Below are 14,219 nucleotides of genomic sequence, written 5' to 3' on the forward strand. Positions count from 1 at the left end.
TATAAAATCCATATTCTCCAATGTTCTTCAGTATGGATCTATCATGGACCCAGCAAGAGTCTCAATCCTGCAAGACATTTTCTCCCCACCTTCCAGCAGCCAACAATTACCCAAAGTTCCCTAGATTGGGTTGGTATTTCCTACCCACTTCCCCGTGTCTACACTGGTCCTTTGATTTGAGTTACATAGGACTTGTGAATGCTGTCACCATTGCTGTGAGTTCATATGAATAACTAACCAGGTGTCTGGAAGACTCTTTCCTTTTCATCATTCACCTGCTCTGGCTCTTACAATCTTTTCACCTCCTCTTCTGCAATGATTCCTGAGTCTTGGGAGGCAGAGGTTTGAAATACCTGTCCTATTCAGGGCTAAGCACTATGCGGCATTTTGTTCTCTGCAGATTGGCCAATTGTTGGTCTCTGTATTAATCACCAAGGAACATTCTCCGATGAGAGTTAAATGTAGAGGTTGCATTGAAGATATGTCACTTAGGGTTACGCATCTCACAGACACCTGTTCTCTGTATTTGACCAGCTCTGGAATTCTGTAATGGTCTCCATCTGTTTAAAAAAGAAGGTTCTTTGATGAGAGGTGAAAGGTACACTGCCTATAAATATGAGATGCATATTTAGAATAAAATAAGAAATTACATTAGTCTGGGGATTTGGCAAAAGTAAGTTTTTCTCTAGGATCTATGACCTCTCCAGCTATGTGTATTTGACTATGTTTACATACTGTACATGAGTTCCCTCCCATTGAGTGGGCCTTAATCCCAATTAGACAGATGTTGATTACTCCCAAGAAAAAAGAGTCACTACTGTACCAATAGTGACAGTTTGCCGGGTCAGTCATTCTTGTTTATTAGACTTTATAGCTGGATAGGTTCATTGATTGGTTTTCCTCCTTAGAAGCTTGCATAGTATTCTGTAACCTTAGAGCTAGTCTTCAGGGAAGAGACTTCTTGGTCAATTTCAGCTTGATTGCTCTAAGTCCTATGTCCAAAGTGTGGCCTGTCTTCAACAACCGGGTGTTACCTTCAAGTTCTGGATGGCAATCAAGGCCTGGGGCAATAGTCTATCTTATTTTGGGAGTCTCACGGACTATCTTGACCAACAATGAAGGGAGGTTTCTCCTGCCTGGCACTGTGTTTTTGTTATATAGCCTTCATCTATACACATGTACTCATATATTTATTGTTATGTGCATTTTTTCAGGATGACTTTGAACTAATACATTTCCCTCTGATTTTTTATGCCATCAAAGCATTATTTATCTCTCCTCTTACTCCCTTGTATACTTCTTTCCCGGTTAAAGTAACCCCCTTTCCCCCATTTCCCCCTTAATAACACCTGTCTCCTACTATCCCTCTCTCTTGAACTTCTTCCCCTTTATCCTTATGGTTCATTTCCATTTTCTTGGCTCTTGCAGTTACATCAGGATGTATACTCACATTTAGGGATCTGGAGCTTACCATGTAGCCTTGTCTGGCCTATAACTCCCTATATAAACCAGGTTGGATTTTAACTCACCAAGATCTACCTGCCTCTGCCTCCTGAGTGTTGGAATTAAAGGCATGTAGCACCCCACCCTGTTCATATCCTTTGTTTTCAAATAATTATCCCCCACTCTGGTTCACATTGACATTTGTTACAGATGCAGCAATAATTCCCATCCTCTTCCATGAAAGATTAGATGGGCAAAGATGTACAGTTAGGATCTCACTCTTTGTGACCTCTAGATCTTTTAGTACATCCTGACAAAGATTTTTCTTTTATCCCAGAATGTCTGAGCATTTGCAGTGATCTTAGGAGACAGAGAAAAGTTGTCATTTGTAAAACAGTGCCAGGATTTGGTACCAGAAAACAAACCCAAGTACAGTAGGCTTTACGTTGTAAACCTTGTGCCATTTGAGACAAGTACATTTGTGGCAGGCATACCACTGGCGCTTGATGAGGTGAAAGAGAATAAAATACTTTGGATTTTTAATTTCTAAATGCTTTAGAAAACTCAAGCAGATGAAAGAGCTGATAAGGTGGATGCTTTTAGGCCTCAAAACTGGCACATGGTCAATAATTCAAGAACTCCATGTTAAAATATGTATTGGCCAGAAGCAACAAAAGTCTTCTAGAGATGGGATGCAGAGCCCATGAAACCCAAGGGGTAGATTATCCAGAAGAGGCTTGTTGAGTTCCAGAAAGCTTCTCACATCTCAGCAACACTGTGTATTTCCAAAAGAAGTGAAGGTTCCATTAACTCTATTCTGTGTGACTGAACAGAAGATAAGATGAATTGCTCTTGTTCTTTTTCAACTGCTTGAAACATGAAGTTTCAATAGGAAATGGAGATAAAAACAACCTCTGAAAAGCTTATAAGGATGGTCTCTGACAAGTCAGAAAGGAAAGATATGTGGGTGTCCCAGGGAAGACTGTGATGTTCTCCAAATGCTGTTCCTGAAAGAATATACTGTATGTCAGAGTTAGAAGGTTGAACCCACTTATGAGCAGGGTTGCTGTTTCCAGGACACTGGCCCTTTGAGTTCCAGTCTCTTTTTTTCTGGAGTCAGAAGAATCAGTTACAGCCCCACAGCTGAGTCATTGGATCAGCAATATTGCCTTTTTAACTAGCAGTGGCATCCTTGAACACATGAAGCACCCAGGAAGGGAGCCATATAATTACATGCCCACGGAAAAGTTTCCTTGTATTTGGCCCATAACAAATGATGTGAATGTTCTCCTCCAAGGATCAAGGCTTGTATTAGTTACTTTTGTGTAGCTATGACCATAACTTAATGGAAGAAAAATTAATTTTGGTTCTTGGTTTCAGAGGGTTTTCAGTCCATCATTACCAGCAGGGCATGGTGGAGTTTATGGCAGCAGGGGCACATGACAGAAGTTCCTCACCTCAAGGCAAACCAAAAAGCACAGAGTGACAGGATCCACACAGGCTTCAAGGGGAAGCCACTAATAAACTACATCTACCTAAGACATACTTCCTAAGGATTCTATAGCCTTCCAAAATAGTGTCACAAGCTGAACATTCAAAATATGAGTTTGTTAGGACATTTTCAGATTCATTATTTAAGATGTTTCTCTGCTGTATCTTGGGTTTCACTGTCATAGCTTTATCCTTTTCAAAGGCCCCTTTCAGGGACCATCCCCTGCTACACACTGCTTGTGTAGGCACATAGGCTTTCCTTAGAAATCTAGGGGCAAGCCTCCACAGTTCTAAATTTTTGCATTGTGTATGCTTACAAACAAACATCAGGTAGATGACACCAAGTTGTGCTGCCACTTTGAGCAATAGCCAGACCCTCTGAGAATGAGGCTGCAATGACTTCAGTTTAAATCTGGGAAAATATTTCCTCAGGTGCCCCTGTTTTACCAAAGCACCTCTATGGCTCCTTCAAAAACTAAAGTATTTCAAATGCATTTGTAGTTTTACCCTGTGAACTTGCAATGGATAGAGTCTCCCTAAATTCCTCAATGCCTCAAGGAACCCTTCCTACTATTCCAGTGCAAATTGCTTAGCTTCTTTATAGCCATGTTAACCTCTTTAATATTTAAGACCTCCTTGTCTGCTACTTTAATCCCAACTGTTTGTATTTCACAACTTTGTGCTCCACTTTTTCTTCCCTATTCTTACTGTACTTCTGACTAAACCAAGCCATCAGGAACCACGCCATAGTCTGAATGGTGTGCTATCTTGAAATTTCCTCTACTATGTTAATCAGTCCATTTCTTTCACAACACAAGTAAAACATTGAAAAATTCTTTGCTAGAATGTAACATGAATGGCCTGTAGTCTAATTCTTAAGTGAGTCCTTGCTCTCCTTTGAAATCATATGAGCCTAGCCTGCACTGTCTACATTTCTTTTTTTATTCTGGTCTTTTGGATTCCTATACAAATTACCATTAAGCTTGCTTATATCATTCTAGGGCTTATCTAACCTGTGTCTTCAAATTCTTCCACATTCCACCTGAAAACCAATTCTAAATGTCTAAGAGCCACATGATTGGGTTTAGTCTAAGCAACAACCCCATTTGTTTGCTACTTTTTCCCATGTTAGTTATTTTTCTATCACTGTGACCACAATACCTGGCAGAAATTACTAGGGAAGGAAAGACCTATTTTTTTTCTCCTTGTTTCATAGTTTCAGTCTATGATGGCAGAGAAGGCACAGGAATGCTCATTACTGCAGGTAAATGTGGTACAGACATTTTGTATCATGGTAGACCAAGAAGTAGAGTGACAGGAACCAGGGTAAGAATATAATCAAAGTTCTACCACTGATGACCTAATTCTACTTGCCAGACACAGATTCTAAATCTCCCAGATTAGTGTCAAAGCTATGGAAGGAGTGGTTAAAACCTGAGCCCCTGGGAAGCATTTTAGGTTTAAATCATAATAGAGCTCCCTAGTGCAGAAGCTTACTGAGATTTCTGTGTCCTGGCCCCATCCTGGCCCCAGAGCTAATTTCTGTGATTCTATGCATATCACACCAACATTGACAAACCACAGTTCTAGGGGCTGAATTATTACAGTACTATAAAAAGTTAACTATTTGGTCTTTGTCCCTGCTTCCTAGGACAGGGAATGCCCTATCTTTGGCTTACTTCTGAGTCCTAGAGGAAGTACGTGGGTTAGGTGGCTCCACAAAAATCTACAAGTGATTAGTAATTAGGATTAATTATGTCATCAATCCCAACTCTGGGAATGGTAGAGGTTCAAAGGAAATGCATAAAAACTCTAAATAATGAGGTTCAGGGAGCTTCTAGGTTGATGGACACACTGAGGTGCTGAAAGGAGACCATAAGTGGATTGGCAGCTCTTTGTCCTCTCATCATACTTACACTAAGCAAAACTTTCATTTGGCTGTTTCTGAATTGCATGCTACAAATTGTCAAAAGAGAATCAGCTGGAAGTTTGTGGACCAGCTAGCCAGGAGGATTCAGCAGAGAGACCTTGCCTCAAAAAGGTAGAAGACAGAACCAACTCCTACAAGTTGTTTTATGACTTTCATGCAAATACTGTGGTGTGTACACATGTAAACAAAATAAAACAAAGATCACATGAGGCTGGTAATTTCATGAGCTCAAGGCATAAGGCCAGCAAGGGACAGTTAAGATTGTAACCAGAGAGCCTCACTTCCTTGATTTACCACCAGGCCCCTCACTGAGAGATGCTGAGACATTTAAACAGGAAAAGAGCATACTAAAGGTGAAAAGACACTCAGGGGATGAAGCCAGATCTTCATTCTCAGTAAACAGCACATTAATGTGTGAACCTAATTCTCCTAGTGTCTGGAACAGCTAGTGTGGAAAACATAATATCCAATGAAGAAAGTGTTCATGGGGCTACAGTATCTAAATGGGCCACAGAGGGACACTAAAGGCCTACAATTTATTAAATGAACTTTTCAGAAATATGGGAAGAAACCAGATCCAGGAACTAAGTGATCTGGTTTTGATATTAAATTAATCTAAACAGAACCTAAGCAGATGAAATGCAGTTACCCAGTTGCCCGAGCATACTTACATCACAGGACAAATTGTGGGGATTGAATTTCAAGACATCAGTTTGCAGAACTGATGAGGACTGAGTCATGTTTATTTCCTTTGTGTTCCCTTTGATGCTGTTATTCACATGAGCATAGACCATTCCTGCATGCTCCAGGCTCCATTGCCACCTCATTCACATACCACTTCTTTTTCAAAAATTTAATTTAAATTTCATTTTTTTTCTGTGCGTGCGTGCGTGCATGCGTGCATGTGTGTGTGTGTGTGTGTGTGTGTGTGTGTGTATGTGTAGTCACATATGTATGGGTACATATGGGAGGTGTGACCCTGAAGATGTTCCTCTGAACTTGTGATGACAAGCCATGGACCTGCCTCCTTCCCATGCTCTGCAAAGAAGCCACTCCCCTTCCCTCTTCCAGCCAATCGGTTGACTATAGACACTTGCAGGAGAGGGGCTAAGGGTATAAAATCTGGGAAAACCATGAGGCTTGTGTCTTGACATTTTGTAAGGCTGTCTGGAACCACAGGATTTGTGTCTGGGTGTGGAATTTTGGCATCAGCTGTCAATGGGTGGGGGGCGCCCACTTGTCTGTAAGTAAACCTGCACCCCAAGCTCAGTTAGCAAGTCCAATAAACTGGTTAAAAAATTCTTCAAACCAGGGTTTGGAGAATTTTTTCCTCAGGCTGTCTCAAGGACCTTGGGAGGAGGGAATTGGATCCCATGTGCACCTCCCAGAGGTGAATTTGACTTACAGTTGGCATAGTCAGCAGGATACGATGAAGCTGAGAGTGAGTTTTGGAAGAGTGTTGATGATGTCCCTGATATGGAGAAAGAGACCAACAACCAAAGTAAAGTGGAGTGATGAGAGAATGTGTGCTGAAGAAATGTTAACCTGGTAGGCCATTCCCATAGGCTTGGTGGGGGTGGCTGCAGTGGCATGGTTAATGCAGTGGACAGTGAGATATGAAACTAGGGTGAGGCTTTCTAAACAGTTGAGGGTGATGGGAGAGAGCCCAGGGTGGCAGCCATCTTGTAGATGGTATGGGGTGGCATGCCTGCTTGACCAGTGGGGGCCACCACGTGAGTATGGAGAGGCCCTGAAAACAGCAGAAGGTCTGGAACAGATTCTACAGTCTCTGGGAGTAGCACACCAGGGAAAGAAATGCCAAAAAGCAGCAGCAGAGGTTGTGTTGCCACTGCTATTGATAACAAGAAATTCATCCCAGGTGGAGGCCTTAGCCAGAAGGGAAATTGAAGGTGTTAGAGAGGAATTAGAAAGGGATAGAGATATGAGGCTGACCTCTTCAGTACTGGCCTCTGACCTTGCCAGTAAATTAGATAAGAGAGAAAAGGAGATGGAGGTGTTGGCATGCCATTTTTTTTTATGTCTAGGAGGTCAAAAGGGAAAAAAAGCCCAGATCAGAATGATAATAAAAGGCCCATCCTGGGATCCTAAAACCTGGAACCCCTGGGAAGAGTTGGGCAGTGAGGAAGAAGGGAGTGACCTAGAGATAGTGGAAGATGCTCCTCGGGTCTGACCTCTAATTCAAAGAAAGGGAAACTCCATGGTCCAATATGAAGCTGGAGGTCTTAACAATAGCCCAGTGCAGGAGGCCATGGTAATCAGAGAATACTCAGCACCAGAGCTATTAGAGCTGGGAAAGACATTTAAACAAGCTATGAAGAAGCCTGTGGCCACCTGGCTTGTGAAGCCATGGGATATGGGGGCAGATGGAATCATTTTAAGTTCTACAGAAGCAGAGAAACTAAGCAACATAACCACTCATCCCTCTTTGAGACAAAGACTTCACAATTTAAGACAACATGAGGGAAATGAGTCCATGATGGATTGGCTTATATGAGCCATTCGGGATATGTGGGTATCTCCAGCTGAGATTCCCATGAATATTAGAGATTGGAAAACCATTGATGAAGGACAGGCTCTGTTGTGGGAACAGGGTATGAGGGAAGCTGTATTTGATGCCCAGTTCACGGACCCTGACAAGACTATGTTTACAGGAGACTTAAGAAAGAAACTGATTCAGCAAGGCCCATGAGACTGGTATGGAATTTTGGTGGCAGCACTAAGCCCCATGGTCAGGTATAACCTGTATGAGGCTGGTGAGACTCTGGTGGATTTAAATGATTTAGACCAACATGTAAACAGGGTTCGAAAGGTACTGAAGCAGGTAGACACAAGGGAGCAGGGCCAGAATTCAGCAAAGGGGCTCCTCCATGTCTCCTAAGCACAGATGTGGGTGGATCTGCACAGAGCAGGAGTTGCTAGGGACAAGATAGATGGTCAGCCAAATGCTGTGCTGGTGAGTCTGTGGAGGGCTTTAAGACCTGACCAGCAATTCACCACAGAAGTAAGAGAAATGGGGGACCAGAAAGTGAGGGTAACCCCAACTGTGCCCCTGCTCCAGAGGAAGGTAGCCTCGTTGGATGGGACCCCCCTCAACTGCTGCCTTGAAGGGGTGGCCAAGGTTGCCCACAGGTGATGGCCATACTGGGTGACTGGAGGCCACATGTCGAACTGAGGATTTATTGGTCCCTCACTAATTTACAAAACACATGGGCCGTAGTGGATACTGGGGCAGAGTGTACACTAATTCACAGAAATCCCCCAAAACATCAGGGCCAGTGGATAGCAGTGGATGGGTATGGGGATAAAACCATACAAGTAAAGCAGACTAGACTCATTCTGGGAGTGGGCAATTATCCCCTCCCAGGAATACAAGGTGTGCATCTCTCCCCTTCAAGAGAACATTTTAGGGGTGGATGCCCTGCTGGGACACACCCTAAATACTACTGTGAGAGAGTTTTGGCTGAGGGTGTGAACAGTAAAGCAGATTACTTGGGAGTGGGCAAAATGGGAGCCAGTCAAATTGCCAACCTCATGGAGGGTTGTGAATATCAAACAGTACCGACTGCCTGGGCGTCAAGATGAAATTACTGAAACCATCGAGGAGCTTGAGCAAGTAGAAGTTATCTGCCCAGCCCAGAGCCCTTTCAATAGCCCCGTTTGGCCTATCAGGAAGCCAGATGGCTCCTGGAAAATGAGTGTAGATTACCGGGAGTTAAATAAGGAAGTGCCTCCCATTCATGCAGCAGTGCCTAACATTGCACTGCTAACTGATCAGCTGGTGCAGGAAATGGGTCCTTCCATGCTGTGGTGGACCTTGCTAATGCATTCTTTAGTATTCCCCTAGCTGCTGAATCCCAAGATCAATTTGCATTCACGTGGAATGGACGACAATGGACTTTCAGAGTACTTCCCCAAGGTTACCTCCACAGCCCCACGGTTTGTCACAGGATGGTGGCCCAGGACCTGATCCTGTTACCCTGTCCTCCTCCTGTAAGGAAGTTCCACTACGTAGAAGACATAATGCTAACTTCTGAGTGCCTTACAGATTTGGAAGCTCATTTGGGGAACATGCAAGTGCACCTGAAAGAGCGAGGATGGGAAATCAACCCACAGAAGATACAAGGGCCCGGTACAGTGGTAAAATTCTTGGGAGTTTTCTGGTCAGGCAGAACTCGTGTGATACCCACTGTGGCAGTTAAGGAAATCTTACAACAACCCGTACAAATAAATGCTAAGCTGTTACAGGTATTTTTGGGACTTCTCAGGTATTGGTGAATTTTTATACCTCACCTTGTTCAGGTTACCCACCCCCTGTATAATCTAATAAAAAGAGGTGCTACATGGGATTGGGATGTAAAGGCCCAAGAGGCTTTTGAGCAAGCCAGATACTGGTTGGGTAAGCTAAGCAGCTATGTGCCCCAATACCTCCATGTCCCTTCCTCTTGGAAGTCACCAGGAGCTCTGAAGGTTATGGGTGGGGCTTGTGGCAACAACAACCCAAACAGATGGTCTCAATTGGGTTCTGGTCCCAATCATGGAAAGGGGCTGAGTCCCAGTACACAGTGCTAGAACAGCAACTGCTGGCTGTGTACAAAGCATTGCAACAGGTGGAATCCATTATGGGCCCCACCCCCATTACCGTAAAAACTGCATATCCCATAAAAGGATGGGTAGAGGGCCTGTCAGGAGTGGCAAAAAACCAAACATTGCAAAGATGGCATGCATATTTGCAACAGCGAGAGGTGGTGTCAGCAAGCCTGATCACAAATGCCATGCAAGCAGTACTTGGACCGGTGTCATTTCAAGGTACAGAGCCTCTCCCTCCACCTCCTGTAGTTGACCCTCCAGCAAGACCTGACCAAGTGCTAGAAGGGGCTCCCCCAATTCTGGCTGATGCCTGGTATTCTGATGGCACTAGTAGGGGTGCCAGATAAGAATGGGTAGCAGTGGCAGTACAGATGAATACTGATACTATATGGTTAGAGAGGAGAGAAGGAGAAAGCAGTCAATGGGCTGAATTGAGAGCTGTATGGGTAGTAATAATGAGGGAGCCTTGGCCAGTTAGAATTTGTACTGACAGTCGGGCTGTGTTCAAGGGTTTAACCTTATGGATGGCTCAGTGGGAGAAAGAAAACTGGCAGGTGATGGGATGGCCCCTATAATGACAACAAATATGGAAGGACATTAATAAAATGCAGGAGGACTAGTGCCCCTGATAGTTGACCATGTGGCTACTGACAACCTGGTGAGTCCCCCTGGGAATCAGGAAGCTGATGCCCTCACCAACGTGAGGGCTATCTGCCCTCAGGTTCCCCTAGAAGCAGCTCACTGGATTCATATCAAGTCAGGCCACAGAGGAGGCCAACACGGGATGGAGAATAGCCAAAGCAGCTAGCATTCTGGTAAAATATACTGACATCCAACAGGCTGTCCAGGCCTGAGAGGCCCCCAGAGGTCCCCAAAGCTATAAAGGCAATTGCCAATAATGTTAGTTGCACACCTGAAGTGGACAGTAAGGTCCTATTGCTGAAGACGCCATATGATGTGAGCTCAGGCTAGGTAGAAATCAAACTTGGACTAAGCCGAAAACTCCCTGCCACTGGATGGGTGTCTTTCATAGTGCCAGAAGGTGCTATGCAAATGGCTGGGGGAGGATTGTCCCCCATTATCTTGTTCAACGAATGACCCCGTGTGCTACACTATCAACATGCAAAGCAAGATGTTCCTGCTGGTGCAATAGTGGCTTGTCTAGTGTATGTACAACTAGCTAATTATTGATTGGACCTAATGCCTGCTCCTAGGGATGGAACACACATCTGATATTGTAGACCAGGCCAAACCTTGTGGTGGGAGAGGTTATAGGCCCCAGTGGAGAAGCCATGGCAATTGTATTGTTTGATGGATGTGATGCACCTACTAAAGTACCAGCCAAGCATTTGTGTTTATGCCCATGAGCGATTATTGCAGTTACTGTTTACATGTTCTTGCTTCTTGCTGTTTGTGTTTTTATAGTAGGTGGAATGCCACTAAATCGAGCCATCAGCCCATGACAAACAGAGGATGCAGAGACTTGAAGAGTCCAGTGCCCTATTACAATGGGAGAAAGGTCACCCCACCCCTTCTGAGGCTCAGGGATATTCGTGGAAGAGGCAGATGGAAAGATTGTGAGAGCCAGAGGACAGGGTGGAAAGTGTGACCTGGAAGATGTTCCTCTGACCCTGTGGTGACAAGCCATGGACCTGCCTCCTTCCCACGCTCTGCAAAGAAGCCACTCCCCTTCCCTCTTCCAGCCAATCGGTTGACTATGGCTACTTGCAGCGGAGGGGCTAAGGGTATAAAAGCTGGGAAAACCACGAGGCTGGCCTCTCGCCATTTTGTAAGGCTGTCCCAAACCACAGGATTTATGACTGGGTGTGGACTATCAGCATCAGCTGTGAATCGGGGCGGGATGGGGGTGCCTGCTTGTCTGTAAGTAAGCCCACACCCCAAGCTCAGTTAGCAAGTCCAATAAACTCTTAAAAAATTCTTCAATCTGGGGTTTGGAGAATTTTTTCCTCAGGCTGTCGCAAGGACCTTGGGAGGAAGGAATTGGATGCCACGTGCACCTCCCAGCAGAGGCCAGAGGTTAATACCATGTCTTCTTCAATCACTCCCTATCTTACACATTGGAACAGGACATCTCCCTTGAACCCAGAGCTCATAGACTGGATAATCCCGAGTTCTAGTTTGCCTTCGATTGTGGGGACAAAACATTCTGACTAATACCAACTTCGGGAGGAAAGGGTTGATTTTATCTTACATTTTCCAGGAGAAATGCTGCTTACTGGCTTGCTTCCCTGGCCCGTGTTCAACCTGCTTTCTTATATAATACAGGACATCCTGCCCAGGGGTGGCACCACTCACAGTGGACTGGGCCCTCCCATATCACTCAACAATCAAGAAAACTCCCCACAAACATGGCCATAGGCTAGTCCAATGGAGGCAATTCCCCAGTTGAGGCTCCCTCTCCCCAGGTGTGTCAAGCTGACACTAAAGCTATCCAGCACATCTAGCTAGCCAGTTTGCTCCAGGGATCCCCTGTCTCCTGCTTTCAGTTGCTGGGATTATAGGCAGGGTGCCATGCTCTCCTGGCATTTACATGTTAGTGCTGAGGATCTGAACTGTGGTCCTTACCTTTTCCTCATGGTTGTGTAACAAGCACTTTACCCATGGAGCCATGTTCATAGTCCTTTTAATTTTTACTTACTTTTTAGCATACCACTTCTAGACCAGTCTCAGCATCTTTGTTATCAGCCAGATCTAGAAGAAGTCAATACTTATAAGGAAATCATTATTTGGGGAGAAATATTAGCCATATGCTACATCAGGAAACTTTGGTCAAGGTCAAGTACATATGCAACAGGGATTCAGTGAAGTTATGTCCCCTAGTGATATCATTGCCATCTTAATCTGAGCAAGCACATTCTGCAGTGCTCCCATAAATGATGAATTCAACAAATGATGTCTGTCTGACCTTAAATATGACTGTATTGTTAATTTACTAATGTCCTCCCTCTTTTATTCTACTCATTCTAAAAGGCACAAGAAATACATTAGCTACTTTCTGATTGGATTTAAGACCCTGCACCTCCTCCCTACACAAGATGGAACTCATATCCAGTACCATTATTGGGATCAAAAGCCTGTGGCTAGAAAGGTTGTAGGCTACTAATATTCTGCTAAATGGGCATAGTATTAAACTGACTCCTAATCATTTATCATTATGCCCATAGATTAATTCTCCATTCTCATTAGAGGTTAATTTTGCAGCAGATCATGATTAACACAGAAACTCACAACTGGTCAACTTACAGAGAATAAATGACTGTAGAGTTCATTTATTTCAAAATGAAACACCCATATCATGTCTTCTGCTCCCTGGGCTCAGGGATTATTGCAGAAGAGAGGACAGAAAGAATGTAAGAGCCAGAGTCAGTAGATGACTGCAAATCATGGTATTTTTTTGGACAAAACAGGATAGGTACACATACGAATTCACAGTGGTTGTGACAACATGCACAAGATCTGTTCAAGCTCAAGCAGACAAAATTCCAGCATGGAAGGACAGAGCTGTCCCAGCCCTACTTGAGGAGCTATTGGCAACTGACAGCTACTGGGAAAGGGAGAGTCTTTAAGGGTGTGTTCTCTGGTAGGTTGACCCATATTCCAGTGAATGGCCCTATACCCAAGAGTATGTAGCAGCACATAAATTGGTCTCTATAGGTTTAAAAAAAGAACAAAGTTTGCTGGATATGAAGGAGGACAGATCTGGGTTGAGATAGAGAAGGGCTGGTAAATATGATCAAAATGCATTGTATGAATTTGCTGGATAGCTTCAGTTGTCAATTTGACATACCTGGGTAGAAGGAACCTCACTGAGTAGTTGCCTCCATTGTATTTGCCTGTGGGGCATTTTCTTGATTGTGGTCTTATGGGAGGGCCCAGCTCATTGCGGGCAGTGCCACCCCTGGGCAGGTGGTCTTGTCATGTATAAGAATGCAGACTCTTGCACAGGCCAAGGGAGCAAGCCAGTAAGCACCATTCCTCCATGCTCTGTGCTTCAGCTCCTGCCTCCTGAGTTCCTGCCTTGACTTCTGCCTCAAGTTGTCTTTGACCAGTGTTTTTAATCACAGCAATTGAAGGATAACTAGAACAATGACGTTCTCAAGAATTAATTTTAAAAGTGCTAGTTATAAAGAGATTTTAATAGAGACTGATGACGTGGCTGTCGATAGCATGTTTGCTTAGCATACATGAAGCCCTAGGATCAATCCCTAGCACCTCTTAAACTAGGCATGGTGGTGCACACTTGTAATTCTAACACTTGGGAGGTAGAGGCTGGAAGGTCAGAAGTTTAAATTATCTTCAGCTTCATGGTGAGTAGGAGATCAGCCTGGGTTATATGAGAACTTGTCTCAAAAATGAAAGCAAAAGAAAAAAATCAAAAAAGAAATGGAGTGGGTATCTTTCAATTTTGCTGTTAAAATAATGAGAAACATAATTCAAACAAGAAACGGGAAGATGGCATGCTCATTCATGCAAATCAACAAAACCATCCTTATACCAGACAACAGGATGCTGTGGCTGATGGTTGTCACAGTTTTAAGCTAGGGAAAGCATCTCTAGGTATGCCTTTCACTTGCAAAATTTCAAATATTTGGGAGAAGGATCACTTCACGTGTGAATACATATCTGTACCACGTTTTCCTGCTCAGAACCTAAAATTGAATGAGGTTACGAACATACGAACAAACTTTGGAGAAATACCAGTGGCAAGCTGCTTGAAATACCAGCG

This window comes from Nannospalax galili, unplaced genomic scaffold (genome assembly GCF_000622305.1).
Source record: "Nannospalax galili isolate Female #2095 unplaced genomic scaffold, S.galili_v1.0 scaffold100, whole genome shotgun sequence".
NCBI lineage: Eukaryota > Metazoa > Chordata > Mammalia > Rodentia > Spalacidae > Nannospalax > Nannospalax galili.